The sequence below is a fragment of the Ranitomeya imitator genome, chromosome 10 (assembly GCF_032444005.1).
Source record: "Ranitomeya imitator isolate aRanImi1 chromosome 10, aRanImi1.pri, whole genome shotgun sequence".
In the NCBI taxonomy this organism is placed as follows: Eukaryota; Metazoa; Chordata; class Amphibia; order Anura; family Dendrobatidae; genus Ranitomeya; species Ranitomeya imitator.
The window spans coordinates 149,373,727-149,393,565 of NC_091291.1; the positions used below are offsets into that span (position 1 = coordinate 149,373,727).

A 19,839-nucleotide genomic window follows, 5' to 3' on the forward strand; every position below is an offset into this window, starting at 1 on the left:
TGGATGACATTTTGATCTTCTCAGATGATTGGGAGTCTCATGTGAAGCAGGTCAGAATGGTTTTTCAGGTCCTGCGTGCTAACTCTTTGTTTGTGAAGGGATCAAAGTGTCTCTTCGGTGTGCAGAAAGTTTCATTTTTGGGGTTCATCTTTACCCCTTCTACTATCGAGATGGATCCAGTTAAGGTCCAAGCCATCCAGGATTGGATTCAGCCGACATCTCTGAAAAGTCTGCAAAAGTTCCTGGGCTTTGCTAATTTTTATCGTCGCTTCATCTGTAATTTTTCTAGCATTGCCAAACCATTGACCGATTTGACCAAGAAGGGTGCTGATTTGGTTAATTGGTCTTCTGCTGCTGTGGAAGCTTTTCAGGAGTTGAAGCGTCGTTTTTGTTCTGCCCCTGTGTTGTGTCAGCCAGATGTTTCTCTTCCGTTCCAGGTCGAGGTTGATGCTTCTGAGATTGGAGCAGGGGCGGTTTTGTCACAGAGAGGTTCTGATTGCTCAGTGATGAAACCATGTGCTTTCTTTTCCAGGAAGTTTTCGCCCGCTGAGCGTAATTATGATGTGGGCAATCGAGAGTTGCTGGCCATGAAGTGGGCATTCGAGGAGTGGCGTCATTGGCTTGAAGGAGCTAAGCATCGCGTGGTGGTATTGACTGATCATAAGAACTTGACTTATCTCGAGTCTGCCAAGCGCTTGAATCCTAGACAGGCCCGTTGGTCGTTATTTTTTGCCCGCTTCGACTTTGTGATTTCGTACCTTCCGGGCTCTAAAAATGTGAAGGCGGATGCTCTGTCTAGGAGTTTTGTGCCCGACTCTCCGGGTTTATCTGAGCCAGCGGGTATCCTCAAGGAAGGAGTCATTGTGTCTGCCATTTCCCCTGATTTGCGGCGGGTGCTGCAAAAATTTCAGGCGAATAAACCTGATCGTTGTCCAGCAGAGAAACTGTTCGTCCCTGATAGGTGGACTAATAAACTTATCTCTGAACTTCATTGTTCGGTGTTGGCTGGTCATCCTGGAATCTTTGGTACCAGAGAGTTAGTGGCTAGATCCTTCTGGTGGCCATCTCTGTCACGGGATGTACGTACTTTTGTGCAGTCCTGTGGGATTTGTGCTAGGGCTAAGCCCTGCTGTTCTCGTGCCAGTGGGTTGCTTTTGCCCTTGCCGGTCCCAAAGAGGCCTTGGACACATATTTCGATGGATTTCATTTCTGACCTTCCCGTTTCTCAAAAGATGTCAGTCATTTGGGTGGTCTGTGATCGCTTTTCTAAAATGGTCCATCTGGTGCCCTTGGCTAAATTGCCTTCCTCCTCTGATTTGGTGCCTTTGTTCTTCCAGCATGTGGTTCGGTTGCATGGCATTCCTGAGAATATTGTTTCTGACAGAGGTTCCCAGTTTGTTTCAAGGTTTTGGCGAGCCTTTTGTGGTAGGATGGGCATTGACCTATCCTTTTCCTCGGCTTTCCATCCTCAGACTAATGGCCAGACCGAACGAACCAATCAGACCTTGGAAACATATCTGAGATGTTTTGTTTCTGCAGACCAGGATGATTGGGTGTCCTTTTTGCCGTTGGCTGAGTTCGCCCTTAATAATCGGGCCAGCTCGGCTACCTTGGTTTCTCCATATTTTTGCAATTCTGGGTTCCATCCTCGTTTCTCTTCAGGACAGGTTGAGTCTTCGGACTGTCCTGGTGTGGATTCTGTGGTGGATAGGTTGCAGCAGATCTGGACTCAGGTAGTGGACAATTTGATCTTGTCCCAGGAGAAAGCTCAACTTTTCGCTAATCGCAGACGCTGTGTGGGTCCCCGACTTCGTGTTGGGGATCTGGTTTGGTTATCTTCTCGTCATATTCCTATGAAGGTTTCCTCTCCTAAATTTAAACCTCGTTTTATTGGTCCGTATAGGATTTCTGAGGTTCTCAATCCTGTGTCTTTTCGTTTGACCCTCCCAGACTCCTTTTCCATACATAATGTATTCCATAGGTCGTTATTGCGGAGATACGTGGCACCTATGGTTCCATCTGTTGAGCCTCCTGCCCCGGTTTTGGTGGAGGGGGAATTGGAGTATATTGTGGAGAAGATTTTGGATTCTCGTGTTTCTAGACGGAAACTCCAGTATCTGGTTAAATGGAAGGGTTATGCTCAGGAAGATAATTCCTGGGTTTTTGCCTCTGATGTTCATGCTTCCGATCTTGTTCGTGCCTTTCATGCGGCTCATCCTGGTCGGCCTGGGGGCTCTGGTGAGGGTTCGGTGACCCCTCCTCAAGGGGGGGGTACTGTTGTGAATTCTGTGGCTGAATTCACTCCTGTGGTCACAAGTGGTACTGCAGCTTCTGAGCTTCCTCCCTCAGGTGTTCTGGTGAGCTCGTTAACTGCTTCATTACTTAACTCCGCCTGATGCTGCTATCCTTGCTCCTTGTCAATGTTTCAGTGTTGGATCTGAGCTTCTCCTGATTGTTCCTGTGACCTGCTGCTCTGTATAGCTAAGTGCTTTTTGCTTTTTTGTTGCTTTTTTTCTGTCCAGCTTGTCTTTTGTTTTGCTGGAAGCTCTGAGACGCAAAGGGTGTACCGCCGTGCCGTTAGTTCGGCACGGTGGGTTTTTTTTGCCCCCTTTGCGTGGTTTTGCTTTAGGGTTTTTTGTAGACTGCAAAGTTCGCTTTACTGTCCTCGCTCTGTCCTAGAATATCGGGCCCCACTTTGCTGAATCTATTTCATCCCTACGTTTTGTCTTTTCATCTTACTCACAGTCATTATATGTGGGGGGCTGCCTTTTCCTTTGGGGAATTTCTCTGGGGCAAGTCAGGCCTATTTTTCTATCTTCAGGCTAGCTAGTTTCTTAGGCTGTGCCGAGTTGCCTAGGTAGTTGTTAGGCGCAATCCACAGCCGCTTTTAGTTGTGTTTAGGATAGGATCAGGTGTGCAGTCTACAGAGTTTCCACGTCTCAGAGCTCGTTCTTGTATTTTTGGGTATTTGTCAGATCACTGTGTGCGCTCTGATCGCTAAGCACACTGTGTTTCTGGATTGCCTTCATAACACCTGTCATTAGCAAACATAACACTCACCATCATTATTGGTTGTTTCCCCTCTCATTATTGGTGGTCTCGCCCTCATTATTGGCGACTCGCCCTCATTATTGGCGGTCTCGCCCTCATTATTGGAGGTCTCACCCTCATTATTGGTGTTTTTGCCTTCATTATTGGCAGTCTCGCCCTCATTATTAGCGTCTCGCCCTCATTATTGGCAGTCTCACCCTCATTATTGGCAGTCTCGCCCTCATTATTAGCGTCTCGCCCTCATTATTGGCAGTCTCGGCCTCATTATTGGCATTTCCTTGCCCTCATTGTTGGCAGTCTCGGCCTCATTATTGGTGGTCTCGGCCTCATTATTGGCGGTCTCGGACTCATTATTGGCATTTTCTTACACTCATTATTGGCGGTCTCTGACTCATTATTGGCGGTCTCGCCCTCATTATTGGCTGTCTTGCCCTCATTATTGGCAGTCTCGACCTCATTATTGGCTGTCTTGCCCTCATTGTTGGCGGTCTCTCTCTCATTATTGGCGGTCTCTCTCTCATTATTGGCGGTCTCGGCCTCATTATTGGCGGTCTCTCTCTCAGTATTGGCTGCCTCGCCCTCATTATTGGCATTTCCTTACACTCATTATTGGCGGTCTCGCCCTCATTATTGGCAGTCTCGGCCTCATTATTGGCAGTCTCGGCCTCATTATTGGCATTTCCTTGCCCTCATTATTGGCGGTCTCGCCCTCATTATTGGCAGTCTCGGCCTCATTATTGGCATTTCCTTGCCCTCATTATTGGCAGTCTCTCCCTCATTATTGGCTGTCTTGCCCTCATTGTTGGCGGTCTCTCTCTCATTATTGGCGGTCTCGGACTCATTATTGGTGGTCTCGCCCTCATTATTGGCAGTCTCGCCCTCATTATTGGCTGTCTTGCCCTCATTGTTGGCGGTCTCTCTCTCATTATTGGCGGTCTCGGACTCATTATTGGCTGCCTCGCCCTCTCATTATTGGCGGTCTCGCCCTCATTATTGGCAGTCTCGCCCTCATTATTGGCAGTCTCGGCCTCATTATTGGCATTTCCTTGCCCTCATTATTGGCAGTCTCGCCCTCATTATTGGCTGTCTTGCCCTCATTGTTGGCGGTCTCTCTCTCATTATTGGCGGTCTCGGACTCATTATTGGCGGTCTCGCCCTCATTATTGGCTGTCTTGCCCTCATTATTGGCAGTCTCGCCCTCATTATTGGCAGTCTCGGCCTCATTATTGGCATTTCCTTGCCCTCATTATTGGCGGTCTCGCCCTCATTATTGGCAGTCTTGGCCTCATTATTGGCATTTCCTTGCCCTCATTATTGGCAGTCTCGCCCTCATTATTGGCTGTCTTGCCCTCATTGTTGGCGGTCTCTCTCTCATTATTGGCGGTCTCGCCCTCATTATTGGCTGTCTTGCCCTCATTATTGGCAGTCTCTGCCTCATTATTGCGGTCTCGCCCTCATTATTGGCGGTCTCGCCCTCATTATTGGAGGCAGCCCCGTTCTCCATGCTTTCTGGGAGTGGGGTAACCACTCTGCTCCCAGCTGCTGCATTAATGAGTCCACAATGTCACTGACTCACGGGTTTTTCTTGCAATTGTGACATTTTGAAATATTTATGAGGTTGGATATTTTAGGCCGTCGTCATCCGACCTTCTAGGGGAAAAAGAAAAGAATTATCGAAATGTATTTTGCCCAATAAATATGTATTTGCGTAATTCTGCGAAGTGACCGAGACGAGACACTGGATGTCAGTGTGGATGAAGCGAATGTACGCTACCATTCAAAAGTTTAGGGTCACTGAGAAATGTCCTTATTTTTTAAGGAAAATCACAGTTTTTTTCCAATGAAGCGAACATTAAATGATTCATAAATAAACTCTATACATTGTGAATGCGGTAAATGACTATTTAGCTGCAAACGTCTGGTTAATGCAATATCTTCATAGGTGTATAGAGGCCATTTCCAACAACCATCACTCCAGTGCTCTTATGGTCCATCACCTCCACCAGGCTGACACCAGATCACTGAGCCATCACTGTACTACCTCCACCAGGCTGACACCGAATCACTGAGCCATCGTTCCATCACTGTACTACCTCCACCAGGCTGACACCGGATCACTGAGCCATCGTTCCATCACCTCCACCAGGCTGACACCAGATCACTGGTCCATCGCTCCACCACCTCCACCAGGCTGACACCAGATCACTGAGCCATCGCTCCAACACCTCCACCAGACTGACACCAGATCATTGAGCCATCGCTCCACCACCTCCACCAGACTGACACCGGATCACTGAGCCATCGCTCCACCACCACCAGACTGACACCAAATCACTGAGCCATACCTCCACCACCTCCACCAGACTGACACCAGATCACTGAGCCATCACTCCATCTCCTCCACCAGACTGACACCAGATCACTGAGCCATCACTCCACCATCTCCACCAGACTGACACCAGATCACTGAGCCATCACTACACCACCTCCACCAGACTGACACCAGATCACTGAGCCATCACTACACCACCTCCACCAGACTGACACCAGATCACTGAGCCATCACTACACCACCTCCACCAGACTGACACCAGATCACTGAGCCATCGCTCCACCACCACCAGACTGACACCAGATCACTGAGCCATACCTCCACCACCTCCACCAGACTGACACCAGATCACTGAGCCATCACTCCACCACCTCCACCAGACTGACACCAGATCACTGAGCCATCACTCCACCATCTCCACCAGACTGACACCAGATCACTGAGCCATCACTCCACCACCTCCACCAGACTGACACCAGATCACTGAGCCATCACTACACCACCTCCACCAGACTGACACCGGATAACTGAGCCATCGCTCCACCATCTCCACCAGACTGACACCGGATCACTGAGCCATCGCTCCACCATCTCAACCAGACTGACACCGGATCACTGAGCCATCACTCCACCACCAGACTGACACCAGATCACTGAGCCATCACTCCACCACCACCAGACTGACACCAGATCACTAAGCCATCACTTCATCACCACCAGACTGATACCAGATCACTGAGACATCGCTCCACCACCTCCACCAGACTGACACCAGATCACTGAGCCATCACTCCACCACCTCCACCAGACTGACACCAGATCACTGAGCCATCACTCCACCATCTCCACCAGACTGACACCAGATCACTGAGCCATCGCTCCACCACCTCCACCAGACTAACACCAGATCATTGAGCCATCACTACACCACCTCCACCAGACTGACACCGGATCACTGAGCCATCGCTCCACCATCTCCACCAGACTGACACCGGATCACTGAGCCATCACTCCATCACCACCACCAGACTGACACCAGATCACTGAGCCATCACTACACCACCTCCACCAGACTGACACCGGATCACTGAGCCATCGCTCCACCATCTCCACCAGACTGACACCGGATCACTGAGCCATCACTCCACCACCACCAGACTGACACCAGATCACTGAGCCATCACTCCATCTCCACCAGACTGACACCAGATCACTGAGCCATCGCTCCACCACCACCAGACTGACACCAGATCACTGAGCCATCACTCCACCACCTCCACAAAACTGACACCAGATCACTGAGCCATCACTCCACCACCTCCACAAGACTGACACCAGATCACTGAGCCATCACTCCACCACCACCAGACTGACACCAGATCACTGAGCCATCACTCCACCATCTCCACCAGACTGACACCAGATCACTGAGCCATCGCTCCACCATCTCCACCAGACTGACACCAGATCACTGAGCCATTTCTCCACCATCTCCACTAGACTGACACCAGATCACTGGTCCATGGCTCCACCACCTCCACTAGACTGACACCAGATCACTGAGCCATCGCTCCACTATGTCCACCAGACTGACACCAGATCATTGGTCCATGGCTCCACCATCTCCTCCAGACTGACACCAGATCATTGGTCCATGGCTCCACCATCTCCACTAGACTGACACCAGATCACTGAGCCATCGCTCCACCACGTCCACCAGACTGACACCAGATCATTGGTCCATGGCTCCACCATCTCCTCCAGACTGACACCAGATCATTGGTCCATGGCTCCACCATCTCCACTAGACTGACACCAGATCACTGAGCCATCGCTCCACCACGTCCACCAGACTGACACCAGATCATTGGTCCATGGCTCCACCATCTCCACTAGACTGACACCAGATCACTGAGCCATCACTCCACCACCACCAGACTGACATCAGATCACTGAGCCATCACTCCACCACCACCAGGCTGACACCAGATCACTGAGCCATCGCTCCACCACGTCCACCAGACTGACACCAGATCATTGGTCCATGGCTCCACCATCTCCACTAGACTGACACCAGATCACTGAGCCATCGCTCCACTATGTCCACCAGACTGACACCAGATCATTGGTCCATGGCTCCACCATCTCCTCCAGACTGACACCAGATCATTGGTCCATGGCTCCACCATCTCCACTAGACTGACACCAGATCACTGAGCCATCGCTCCACCACGTCCACCAGACTGACACCAGATCATTGGTCCATGGCTCCACCATCTCCACTAGACTGACACCAGATCATTGGTCCATGGCTCCACCATCTCCACTAGACTGACACCAGATCACTGAGCCATCGCTCCACCACGTCCACCAGACTGACACCAGATCATTGGTCCATGGCTCCACCATCTCCACTAGACTGACACCAGATCATTGGTCCATGGCTCCACCATCTCCACTAGACTGACACCAGATCATTGGTCCATGGCTCCACCACGTCCACCAGACTGACACCAGACCTGGTATGTCACCGTCACCACAGCTCTTTCACCATCAGACTTCTGTAGAAGATGGTGTTCCAGTTTATTTTTTCTTTCTGTAGTTTACTTATCCGTGACCTCCACGACAGCTCCTTCCCCTCCCCCTTTCTGATCGTCATAGTTTGGGGACATCTCTCGCTGTTGACTCTTCCTCCTCTCATATAAGTGGCCGCAGCATCAGCGACATTCTCATCATCCTGCTAATATGTCAAAGAATGAGGAAAGCGGAGCTGGTTGCCATGGAAACTGAGGACCCCGGTTGACTGGAACCATGCAGGTCATTTAAATGTTTTAAAAAAATAAATCTGAAATGGCGCAGAAATGCCAGAGCTGAATATTGTAATGAACAAATGACATCTGTCTGAGACAATCACTAGACCGTCATCTCTTAAAGCGGCCTCGCAGCGCTCAGGGACTGCAGGTGCAGTGGGCTCACTATGACATTGGTCTGCCACCTTACATGTCCAGTGAGGAACATACCGGAGGATCATCGGCCGGCTGGTGGCGGAAATCTCCGCTCATTTCAGATTGATATTGGTAATGCCTCCCTGAAGTTTCATCGTGTGCTGGATTATAGGGATGGCGGATCAGACGATGCCGTATTTTCCACTGGCCTGTCTCCATTGTGTCATTGAAGTTTTCATGTTTGAGCCTTAGCAGCCCCCAAAAGTCACTAACTAATAGCTACAAGATGTGTACAGGCTGAGTGCCACCTGTGTCTACTGAACTGGACCTCGGATCATAGTGTGTGCCGAGCCCTCTCTCCATCTTCCTACACTCACCCTACATCATTCTACATCCTCTCCTGCCACCATCCGTGTACTCACCCTACATCATCCTACATCCTCTCCTGCCATCATCCGTGTATTCACCGACCATCGTCCGGCTTCCTTTCCATCATCTAACATCCTTTTTCTGCCATCATCCATGTACTCACTCTCCATTATCCTGCATCCTCTCCTGCCATCATCCGTGTACTCACCCTCCATCATCCTACATCATCTCCTGTCATCAGCCGTGTACTCGCCATTCATCATCCTTCATTGTCTCCTGCCACCATCCGTGTATTCACCGACAATCGTCCGGCTTCCTTTCCATCATCCAACATCCTTTCCTGCCATCATCCGTGTACTCACCATCCATCGTCTGGCGTCCTCTCCATCATCTAACATACTTTCCTGCCATCATCCGTATACTCACCCTCCATTGTCCGGCGTCCTCTCCATCATCCTACATCCTCTCCTTGCATCAATCGGTGTACTCACCCTCCATCATCATCCTACATCCTCTCTTGCCACCATCCGTGTAGTCACCCTCCATTGTGTGGCAGCCTCTCCATTATCCTCACCCTCCATCATCCACCATCCTCTCCCTCTGCCATCCGGCATCCTCTCCATTGTTCGGTGTCCTCTCCCTCCATAGTCCAATGTCCTTTTCATGGTCTGGCGTCCTCTCTCACCTGCGTCCTCCACTTCTGTCGTCTGATGTCCTCTCCCTTTATCGTCTTCTGTCCTCTCTCTCTGCCATCCCGCATTCTCTCCATTGTCCAGTGTCCTCTCTCTCCATAGTCCAACATCCTCTCCCTCCACTGTCACATGTCTTCTCCATGGTCTGGTGTCCTATCCCTCCTGTGCCCTCCACTTCCGTTATTCGATGTCCTCTCCCATCACAGTATGGTGTCTTCTGCATGGTCTGGTGTCCTATCCCTCCTGTGCCCTCCACTTCCGTTGTTCGATGTCCTCTCCCATCACAGTATGGTGTCCTCTCCATGGTCTGGTGTCCTATCCCTCCTGTGCCCTCCACTTCCGTTGTTTGATGTCCTCTCCCATCACAGTATGGTGTCCTCTCCATGGTCTGGTGTCAGCTCACTCCTGTGACCTCCACTTCTGTCGTCCAATGTCTTCTCACAATACAGTGTCTTCCCCTTGCATACAAGATGAAGATGCAGCGACACAATTGGAAAGTGTATAATGTTGAGATGCGTCTTTTCTTGAGAGCGCTGTAATGAGCAGAAAAGGCCGAGCTTCTGTGTACCATCAGATTTATTGCACTTCTTCGAGGTCCTGAGTGGCGGCTGCCCCACACTTATTGTACACGATGTTCTTGTATGAGAGTCACACTTACTCACTTACTTACCTGTAGGATTTTTGTCTTAATGCAGCTTCTCATCCATTAAGACTCCCAGTTCTTTTATGAGTTTGCAGCCTCACAGGATGTCATGGAGAAATGCTGGGCTTATTATTTTATCCACCATTGTGGCCGTTACTAAGAAACCACTCGAATAAACTATTTAATCCTCGGTTCTTATTTTGCGGTAGTGGGAGGAATGGAGGAACCATCTAGCGCATTCTCTTTACCCTGTTGGGTTCATGCTGATATCAGGCTGAAGTTCTGGAGTAAAAATAACATCTTCTATTCTGTGCACACGGAGCGAGAAGTGGCATCGGCAGCAGCTCATCCCGAGGTGGAGAAGTCACGAGCACATATCAGTGGTCAGTAAGGCATGGGCTCCGCACTGATTGACTTGTTGATGGTGGCACAGCCATGACCGAGGACATCACTTGTCAGTCCATTCACCCCATCGGTAGACTTGTCCTAGTTGTGCAGGTGGATAAGTCATGAGCACATACCTGTGGTCAGTAAGGCATGGTCTCCGCACTGATGGACTTGTTGATGGTGGCACAGCCATGACCGAGGACATCACTTGTTAGTCCATTCACCCCATCTGTAGACTTGTCCCAGTTGTGCAGGTGGAGAAGCATACACGGATGCCATGTATCATGCTTTGAAGGATGACAGCAGATAGATGGCCTGACTGCTTCGCTCTGGGTCTATGTTGTGGTTTATTGAGCTGCACAAAGATTTTATAAATGGAAGTGCAGATTCATTCCTGCTATGAATCAATCACCAACGCACAGGGGATCAGAAATAATCTGAAACATACGGAGCAGATGGGTGGTGGAGGCCTGGTGACTTCTGTGGAAATGTATGAACGGTTCCTAATCCGACAGCACTACATATGGCTCCTGCGGGGCGTCTGCTGCGCCTTGTGAAGGTGTCTTTAACGGCAGCCGCCATGTTTGCTTAGTGGGACCCTCTCGGCCGTAATTCCTCTGGTGTTGTCCCTGCTCCAGAGCCCACTCTTCATGGCTGTGCTAGATTGATGGCTGAAGCGTTCTCTGACGATTCCTACTCTGGTCACACATGGTTCCGTCACGGCCTTTATAAACCTCTGCCTGTAAGCACACATCATCTACAAATCCTGCCACAAAGGTGGCTTTTCCTGACAATATTTGGGGTGGAAGGAAAGATTGATTTCTTCTCCCTTGTAAATTGCTTATTGGATTATTGATTGAAGTTTGAGGTTCCTGGAGCCTTTTTTCAGATGTGAAGAGCTCGCAGAGCGGCTGCGTCTTATCCCTTCATCCTCAGCTTCCATCACAATTATAAATCAGTCTGGGAGCTGCAGTCAGTCAGAACGCCCTGCCAAGCGGCACCTGGACACTTTCTATCTCTGTACAAGAGCGATCATCTGCTTCAGTGCACATGGGTATGGGCGAGCACACCCAAAGGCCGCGGCGGTGGAGCCAGACTGGTCCTTGGGTGCTGTGGAGAAAGGACATCCCTGTCTGTCAGGGTGATGGCTGCACATAAAGCACAAGCTAAGAAATGTAGAGGCCCCATCACCTGTCCAGAGCCCCTCCACCTACATATGGCGGATGGCATTACAGCCTCCCGCTCCATTCCAGCATCAGGAAGTTACGTTTAACGATTGGAAACAGCAGAAAAGCCTCCATGGTGCCATGACTACAGAACAAGGGTCTGCTCTGGTCTTCTTCTGATGGCTGATACATGCTGATGAAAATGACGTGTTCACCGTAGTAAAACCCTGGACATAAAAAAAGAGCATCTACTCTTCCTAGCGATCTGGCCATAGCACATCGAAAGATTTAACGAAAAAAAGTGGTTTGGTCCACGGGACATTCACACGTTCCTCCTCCAATGTGATGTATTTAATTCTATGCAATATCTGTCCTGTGGGGGCCTCTATGCCGGAGAAAGAGGACAGAGGCTGAGAGCAAGGATGACGTCTCATCGCCACACAATTACACACAAAAAACATTTACCTGTGGCCAAACATTTCTCAGGTCCAGGACACAACATAGACAATATGAAAGTTGTCATTTTGAAAGGCAATTTCAAATCACAGAAGCATCGCAGGGTCTGGGAATAAAATTCATCACCATCTTTGGTTCTGTCCACACAGGACTCCATTTGTCAGGAGGATTTATGGCCCACTACCAAATCTGAGCAATTTCCTCCAAAAACAATGAAGGCACCAGCAGCCCTTTGATCTCACATGCATATGGGGTCAGTGTCGGACCGGGGTGCCGAGGGCCCACCAGTAACAGTGACTTTGGGGGCACTTTTCACCTGCATACAAATATGACACTATGCTCGTTCACAAATTTACCTGGATCTCTATAGAATACTAAACTAGGTAGTTTGGTTAATGAATGATGAGATGCTGCTTTTTTTTCTGTACACAGTAAATCATGGGAATTATGCCAAGTACTGCCCATATAGTGGGTTTGGGGGCCCATGTTTGCACAGGGGCCCACCGGGGGATTCCCCTGTTCCCCTATGGGCCAGTCCGAGCCTGTATGCGGTCCACAAAACTTTCATACCACTCGTCACTGTAAATGTCCATGTACAGTGGGGCAAAAAAGTATTTAGTCAGTCAGCAATAGTGCAAGTTCCACCACTTAAAAAGATGAGAGGCGTCTGTAATTTACATCATAGGTAGACCTCAAATATGGGAGACAAACTGAGAAAAATAAATCCAGAAAATCACATTGTCTGTTTTTTTAACATTTTATTTGCATATTATGGTGGAAAATAAGTATTTGGTCAGAAACAAAATTTCATCTCAATACTTTGTAATATATCCTTTGTTGGCAATGACAGAGGTCAAACGTTTTCTGTAAGTCTTCACAAGGTTGCCACACACTGTTGTTGGTATGTTGGCCCATTCCTCCATGCAGATCTCCTCTAGAGCAGTGATGTTTTTGGCTTTTCGCTTGGCAACACGGACTTTCAACTCCCTCCAAAGGTTTTCTATAGGGTTGAGATCTGGAGACTGGCTAGGCCACTCCAGGACCTTGAAATGCTTCTTACGAAGCCACTCCTTCGTTGCCCTGGCAGTGTGCTTTGGATCATTGTCATGTTGAAAGACCCAGCCACGTTTCATCTTCAATGCCCTTGCTGATGGAAGGAGGTTTGCACTCAAAATCTCACGATACATGGCCCCATTCATTCTTTCATGTACCCGGATCAGTCGTCCTGGCCCCTTTGCAGAGAAACAGCCCCAAAGCATGATGTTTCCACCACCATGCTTTACAGTAGGTATGGTGTTTGATGGATGCAACTCAGTATTCTTTTTCCTCCAAACACGACAAGTTGTGTTTCTACCAAACAGTTCCAGTTTGGTTTCATCAGACCATAGGACATTCTCCCAAAACTCCTCTGGATCATCCAAATGCTCTCTAGCAAACTTCAGACGGGCCCGGACATGTACTGGCTTAAGCAGTGGGACACGTCTGGCACTGCAGGATCTGAGTCCATGGTGGCGTAGTGTGTTACTTATGGTAGGCCTTGTTACATTGGTCCCAGCTCTCTGCAGTTCATTCACTAGGTCCCCCCACGTGGTTCTGGGATTTTTGCTCACCGTTCTTGTGATCATTCTGACCCCACGGGGTGGGATTTTGCGTGGAGCCCCAGATCGAGGGAGATTATCAGTGGTCTTGTATGTCTTCCATTTTCTAATTATTGCTCCCACTGTTGATTTCTTCACTCCAAGCTGGTTGGCTATTGCAGATTCAGTCTTCCCAGCCTGGTGCAGGGCTACAATTTTGTTTCTGGTGTCCTTTGACAGCTCTTTGGTCTTCACCATAGTGGAGTTTGGAGTCAGACTGTTTGAGGGTGTGCACAGGTGTCTTTTTATACTGATAACAAGTTTAAACAGGTGCCATTACTACAGGTAATGAGTGGAGGAAAGAGGAGACTCTTAAAGAAGAAGTTACAGGTCTGTGAGAGCCAGAAATCTTGATTGTTTGTTTCTGACCAAATACTTATTTTCCACCATAATATGCAAAAAAAATGATAAAAAAACAGACAATGTGATTTTCTGGATTTTTTTTTCTCAGTTTGTCTCCCATAGTTGAGGTCTACCTATGATGTAAATTACAGACGCCTCTCATCTTTTTAAGTGGTGGAACTGGCACTATTGCTGACTGACTAAATACTTTTTTGCCCCACTGTATCTCACCTTGCCTGCATATAGTTATTGTATATAATTGGGTTTCCTCAAGTATCTTGTCATATCAGCCTGATGAGGAGATGGAAGCTTTATAACATCATTCACTATATTTGTGTTAGCCATTAAAGGGTATCACACGCACAGGATTCCTATTTTGTTTCTCCCACTGAGAGCACTCTATATCTTTACATCTAAAGGTGACATAGACATTATGTATCCCATCCGACCATATGTGTCACGGGTTTACCGCGTCAGAGAGGAGCCAGAAGACCACAGGATCCGATTTCTCCTACTCTTGCACTGATTAGAAGAACTTCACCTTCTTATTAAATGGTGTAAATTTCTTTTAGCAGTGCAGGGGTTAATCTGCTCTGTTGAGAGCTCCTGGAAGCTTTCCTGCATTAAGGCTCTCAGCTGTGCACTGTTAGCCACTCCTATCTCCTATCCGTTCAGCAAAGTGGCTCAGTGGTTAGCAATGTTGCTTTACAGTGCTGGGGTCTTGAGTTCAAATCCCACCAAGGACGACATCTGCAAGGAGTTTGTATGTTCTCTCCGTGTTTGCGTGGGTTTCCTCCAGGTTCTCCGGTTTCCTGCCACATTCCAAAAACTTACTGATAGGGAATTTAGATTGTGAGCCCCATCGGAGACAGTGCCGATAATGTATATAAAGCGCTGTGGAATTAATTGCACTATATAAGTGAGCAAAATGAATAAATAAAAAATATATATACTGTATAATCTGGGCCCTGGTTAGCACTCAGTGTCAGAGATAGCTTATGCTGCATGGCTGGAGATTGTAGGTGGATGTTATTGGAGAAGGCGTTTGGTGGATTTATCTGTGACTGTTGCTAGGTTTTGAGTGTGGGATAATTCCCTTTCTTCTCCTACTTTGGTTTCACCCCATCCTCCACTCCCCGGTGCATCGAAATGTTATATGTGTGAGTATAATTGTATGTTTAGTATTTTTCTTTACCCTTGTTCTTATTACCTTGTTAATTGGTGTACTACGGTACAGTACTACTTACTCCCCTCTTCCTTGTGTGGGGGAAGGGTACAGACTTACCGGGCGGATACAGGAGCTATGGCCAGGTATGTGGCCCTGGCATCTTCACTATTAGAAGTAATCCAGGGAACAGGGTGAGCTAGGGCGCTCTTACTGTTGGACACAGGGAAGGAGCCCCTGGTCCAGAGACACCTGACAGCAGCGTCTCCTCCATGTGTTAACATACTGATAGTACATCTGTTCTTGTCACTAGGTGGTACCGCACTAACAGGGGACACGTTTTCTTCCTCAGCTTCATCCTTGCGCCTTCTTTTAATGAAATTTTCATCCACTAAGAAGGATTATGAGATCTGTAACCGTAACTAGTTGGTAATAAATAGTCTTTTGAGGAATGGCGCCTCCTCGATGGCAGCAAATGTAATGTCACTCTTACCAATGACCACAAAAATCTTACTTTATTTTGAAAGACTGAATTCTAGTCAGACTAGATGGCTTTTGTTCTTTACCAGGTTTGATTCTGTGGTAACGTTTAGACCTGGTACTAAGGATGTTAAGGCTGATACTCTTCCCGCGAAACTTCTGTTGATCTCAGTCAGAGGACTCGGAATGGGTCCCTATTTTAGTTGTGTCCTCACTTTCCCTAGATCTTATTCAGGAGATATATAGATCTCAAGCATTCGCTCCAGGCAATACTCCAACCCACAAATTGTTTGTCTCCCAAGTTTTGTCTTAGTTCTTCAGGAGTCTCATGATTCAGTGCTCGTAGGTCGCATAAGGATTAACAATACAATCCGACTGGTAACCAGGATTTTTTGGTTGCCAACCATTGTTTCAGATTGTAAGGAATACGTCATTGCTTGTGAAATCTGTGGCCGAGCTCAAGCTCCCCGAATGCATTCTGCTGGGCTTCTCCAGTCCTTACTGACTCCTAAAAGCCCTTGGACTCTCTCCATGGACTTCATTGCTAACCTGCTGGCCTGTGAGGGAAAGCCTGTTATCTGGGTAGTGGTGGACAGGTTCAGTACACAGTGTCATTTTGTCCCCGAACTCTCAAACCTTAGGTAGTTCATTAAACAAATTATGAGCTTATTGTTTCCAGATTCTGGAGGAAGTTCTGTAGTAAGACAGAGACCAATGGTCAGACGGAGTGTGCCAACCAGACACTCAAACAATTACTCCAGTTTTATGTCTCTGAACGTCAGTCTGACTGGGGGGGGAATAACGGCCTCTGCCCGAATTCACACTCCAGGATTGATGCAAGTTTTTTTAGTATGTGTTTCTGGCTTCATCCGAGCCCCTTTATCAAATACAAACTCCAGATAATTACACATTAATTACACCTGATCTGAAGTTTGTATTTGAAAACCTTCTCGTATAGAGCCAGAAACGTGTAGTAAAAGTCCTTGCATCGTCCCTTTAGTTTGGAAGGTCTCGTCTCCTGCAGCAGCGCGGTCTTCTTCTACCCTCCACTCAATTATCTATTGTGTGCAGATGAAGGGGATCTTCTCCCAGCTGGTGGACTGCAGCGGCTGACCCACACACGGGCATTTATTGGAATTGTGACCAGCATCACTCCATCAGGTTAGCAGTATCTCACCCCACCCCAGCGTACCATACAATATCACCCTATGGCTGTTTGTGTCTTTTATTTTCTTTTTGTTGGCCAAATTCAGCACAAACAATCACTATCAAGACTCTCTTAAGACCTCTCTGATTTTCTGTAATCTTAGGTATCACCCTTGGTTTGGGTGATACCCAAACTGAGAACCTGAGAAGAACACAGGACAGAGTCATCCCCGATTAATAAAAACTGCACTGATGGACCAAGTTTTGATGTGTGGGACAAGGTATGTTTTCCACAAAAAATATTAAACTTAAGGTCCCCTCCACTAAACAAGGATCCAAAATTCATTGGTCCAGATTAAATAATTGATGTTATCGATCCTGTGGCCTTCCGCTAGAAGCTTCCCATTTTCTTCCAGATACTCAATGTGTTCCACAAATCTCTCCTTACAGTTCACCGCTCGCCAGTTCTGTCTGTTAGGAATCGTTCTCCAGTTTTTGTGAAAGGCAATCTGGAATATGAGGTTCAGCAAATTATAGATTTCCAGATAGTAAGAGGGTCCCTACAACACTTGGTGCATGGGAAATGTTATGGACTAGAGGAGAGATCTTTGGACTCAGCCAGTGACATTAATGCACCACCTCAGTAAAATGGTTTTATCATTATTTCCCTGAAAAACCTGTTCATAAATGACATAGAATCCTAGAATGTTAGAGTCATTGAAGGAGAACTCACCACCTCTCGTGGCAGGGTGCTCCACTCATGGATCACCTTCTCTGTCAAAAAGTTTTTTTCAATATCTAATCTGTATCTTCTCCCTTTCAGTTTCAATCCATTGCTTCTCATGTTTCCATGTGCAAATGAGAATAATGATGATCCCTCTACACTGTGACAGCCCTTCAGATATATGTAGACAGCTGTTAGGTTTCCTCTTAGTCTTCTTATTTCCAAGCTAAACATTCCCAGATCCTTTAACCATTCCTCATAGGACATACTTTGCAGTCCACTCACCGTCCTGGTAGCTCTTCTCTGAACGTCCCCCAGTTTTTCAAAGTCTTTTTTAAAATGTCTTGCACAGAACTGGATCCAGTATTCCAGATGAGGTCTGACCAAGGAGAAGTAGAGGGGGATAATTACTTCATGTGCTCTAGACTCTATGCTTCTCTTAATACTTCCTAGAACTGTGTTTACCTTTTTTGCTGCTGCATCACACTGCTGACTCATGTGCAGTCTGTGATCTGTTAGTATACCCAAGTCTTTTTCATGCTTTTGCTTAGTTCTACTACTCCTTTCTATAGATGTATGTTTTCTTTTTCTTGCCCAGATGTATAATCTTGCATTTCTCACTGTTAAATACCATTCTATTAATTCTTAATTATTGTATTCTTATCCAAGTGCTTACATACATGCTGTTCAATAATTTGTTCACAGATCTTTCCTGGTATAGAAGTAAGGCTCACTCGACTGTAATTTCCTAGCTCCGTCTTTTACCCCTTTTTGAAGATAGGGACAACATTCTGGCAAGTGGTTCTGCAATTTCCTCTGCTAACTCTTTCAGTACCCTAGGATGTAATTCATCTGGACCAGGATATTTAAATTCATATAAATTAGCTAAGTGTACCCTCACCATCTCTCTGTTATGGATAGTGTGGATTATTTTATTCCTTCGATGGCACCATGAAGATCAGTTGATGTTACACTTGTTTTCTTAGTGAACACAGCTAAAAAATAGGAATGTAAAAGTTTGGTCTTCTCAACATAATTTTTGACCACTTCACCCTTTTCATCCTGTAAATATCCAATATCATATTTGATTTTTCTTTTGCTTTTGACATATCCCCAAAATCCTTTTTGCTGCTTTTGGTCTCCCTTTCAAGCCTCACTTTATTACTGTCTTTAGCTCTTCTATCATTTTCCCTGCAGACAGCATTATATTCTTGTTTAGATATGCCCCCTCTTTCCATTTACATCCTTGTCTCTTTAAATGCTTCCAATTCATCCTTTTTTTGGGGGGATTGTTACTGATGCAGTGAGAATTTCCTTTATCATAATCTCCGATCCTTCTTGGACATTTCTGTCCTTTAGAACATCCAGCCTTTGAACCTTTCCTACCCTCTTTCTGAGTCCACTAAAATTTGACTTTCTGAAGTACAACCAGTCTGAGTCCTCGCTGGTCTTCTTCCTCTTGTAATCCAAAATTCGGGGATAGCATGATCACTGCCTCCTAAATTCCCAGCCGCCTTAAGGCTACTTTCACACTTGCGTCGTGTGACGTCCGTCGCAATGCATCATTTTGGAGAAAAAACGCATCCTGCAAAGTTCCCCGCAGGATGCGTTTTTTCTCCATAGACTTGCATTAGCGATGCATTGCGACGTATGGCCACACGTCGCATCCGCCGTGCGACGGATGCAATGTGTTTTGGCAGACCGTCGTCACAATAAAATGTTCCATGTAACTTTTTTTGTGCATCGGGTCCGCCATTTTCGATCGCGCATGTGCTGCCGAAACTCCGCCCCCTCCTCCCTGGACCTTACAATGGGCCAGCAGATGCGTTGAAAAACTGCAGCCGCTGCCCCCGTTGTGCATTTATTTCACAACGTCCGTCGGTATGTTGGGCCAACGCATGGCGACGGCCCCGTACCAATGGAAGTGTGAAAATAGCCTTACTTCCTCAACCTTTTCATCCCTGTTGGTAGTAATTAGGTCCAAGATTGCAAATCCTCTTGTTTTCTATTCTACCTTTTGAAAGATAAAGTTGTCAGCGAGAGAAGCATTTTCTGGACCCATTACTTTTGCCTGAGAGAGATTCCCAACAAATATCTGGATCGTTAAAATCTCCCATGACCACTATGTCATACTTTTTTGAGAACAGAGACATCTGACGCAAAAAGAGTTTATCCATAACTTAAGTTTGACCAGGTGACCTACAGTAAACAACTGAAATAGTGTCCTTTCTGTTCTTCTCTCCTTAAATTCTTACTCAAATAGTTCCTACAGAGCTACCAGTCTCTGAAACTTGGATCTCTGTG

General features: G+C 47.2%; 1 protein-coding gene across 7 annotated transcripts in view; it reads left to right on the forward strand.

Annotated features, from left to right (window-relative positions):
- The window catches only part of NTM (neurotrimin), a 1,102,415-nt gene that overhangs the window by 362,334 nt on the left and 720,242 nt on the right, over positions 1–19,839 (forward strand). The window lies entirely within an intron of this gene.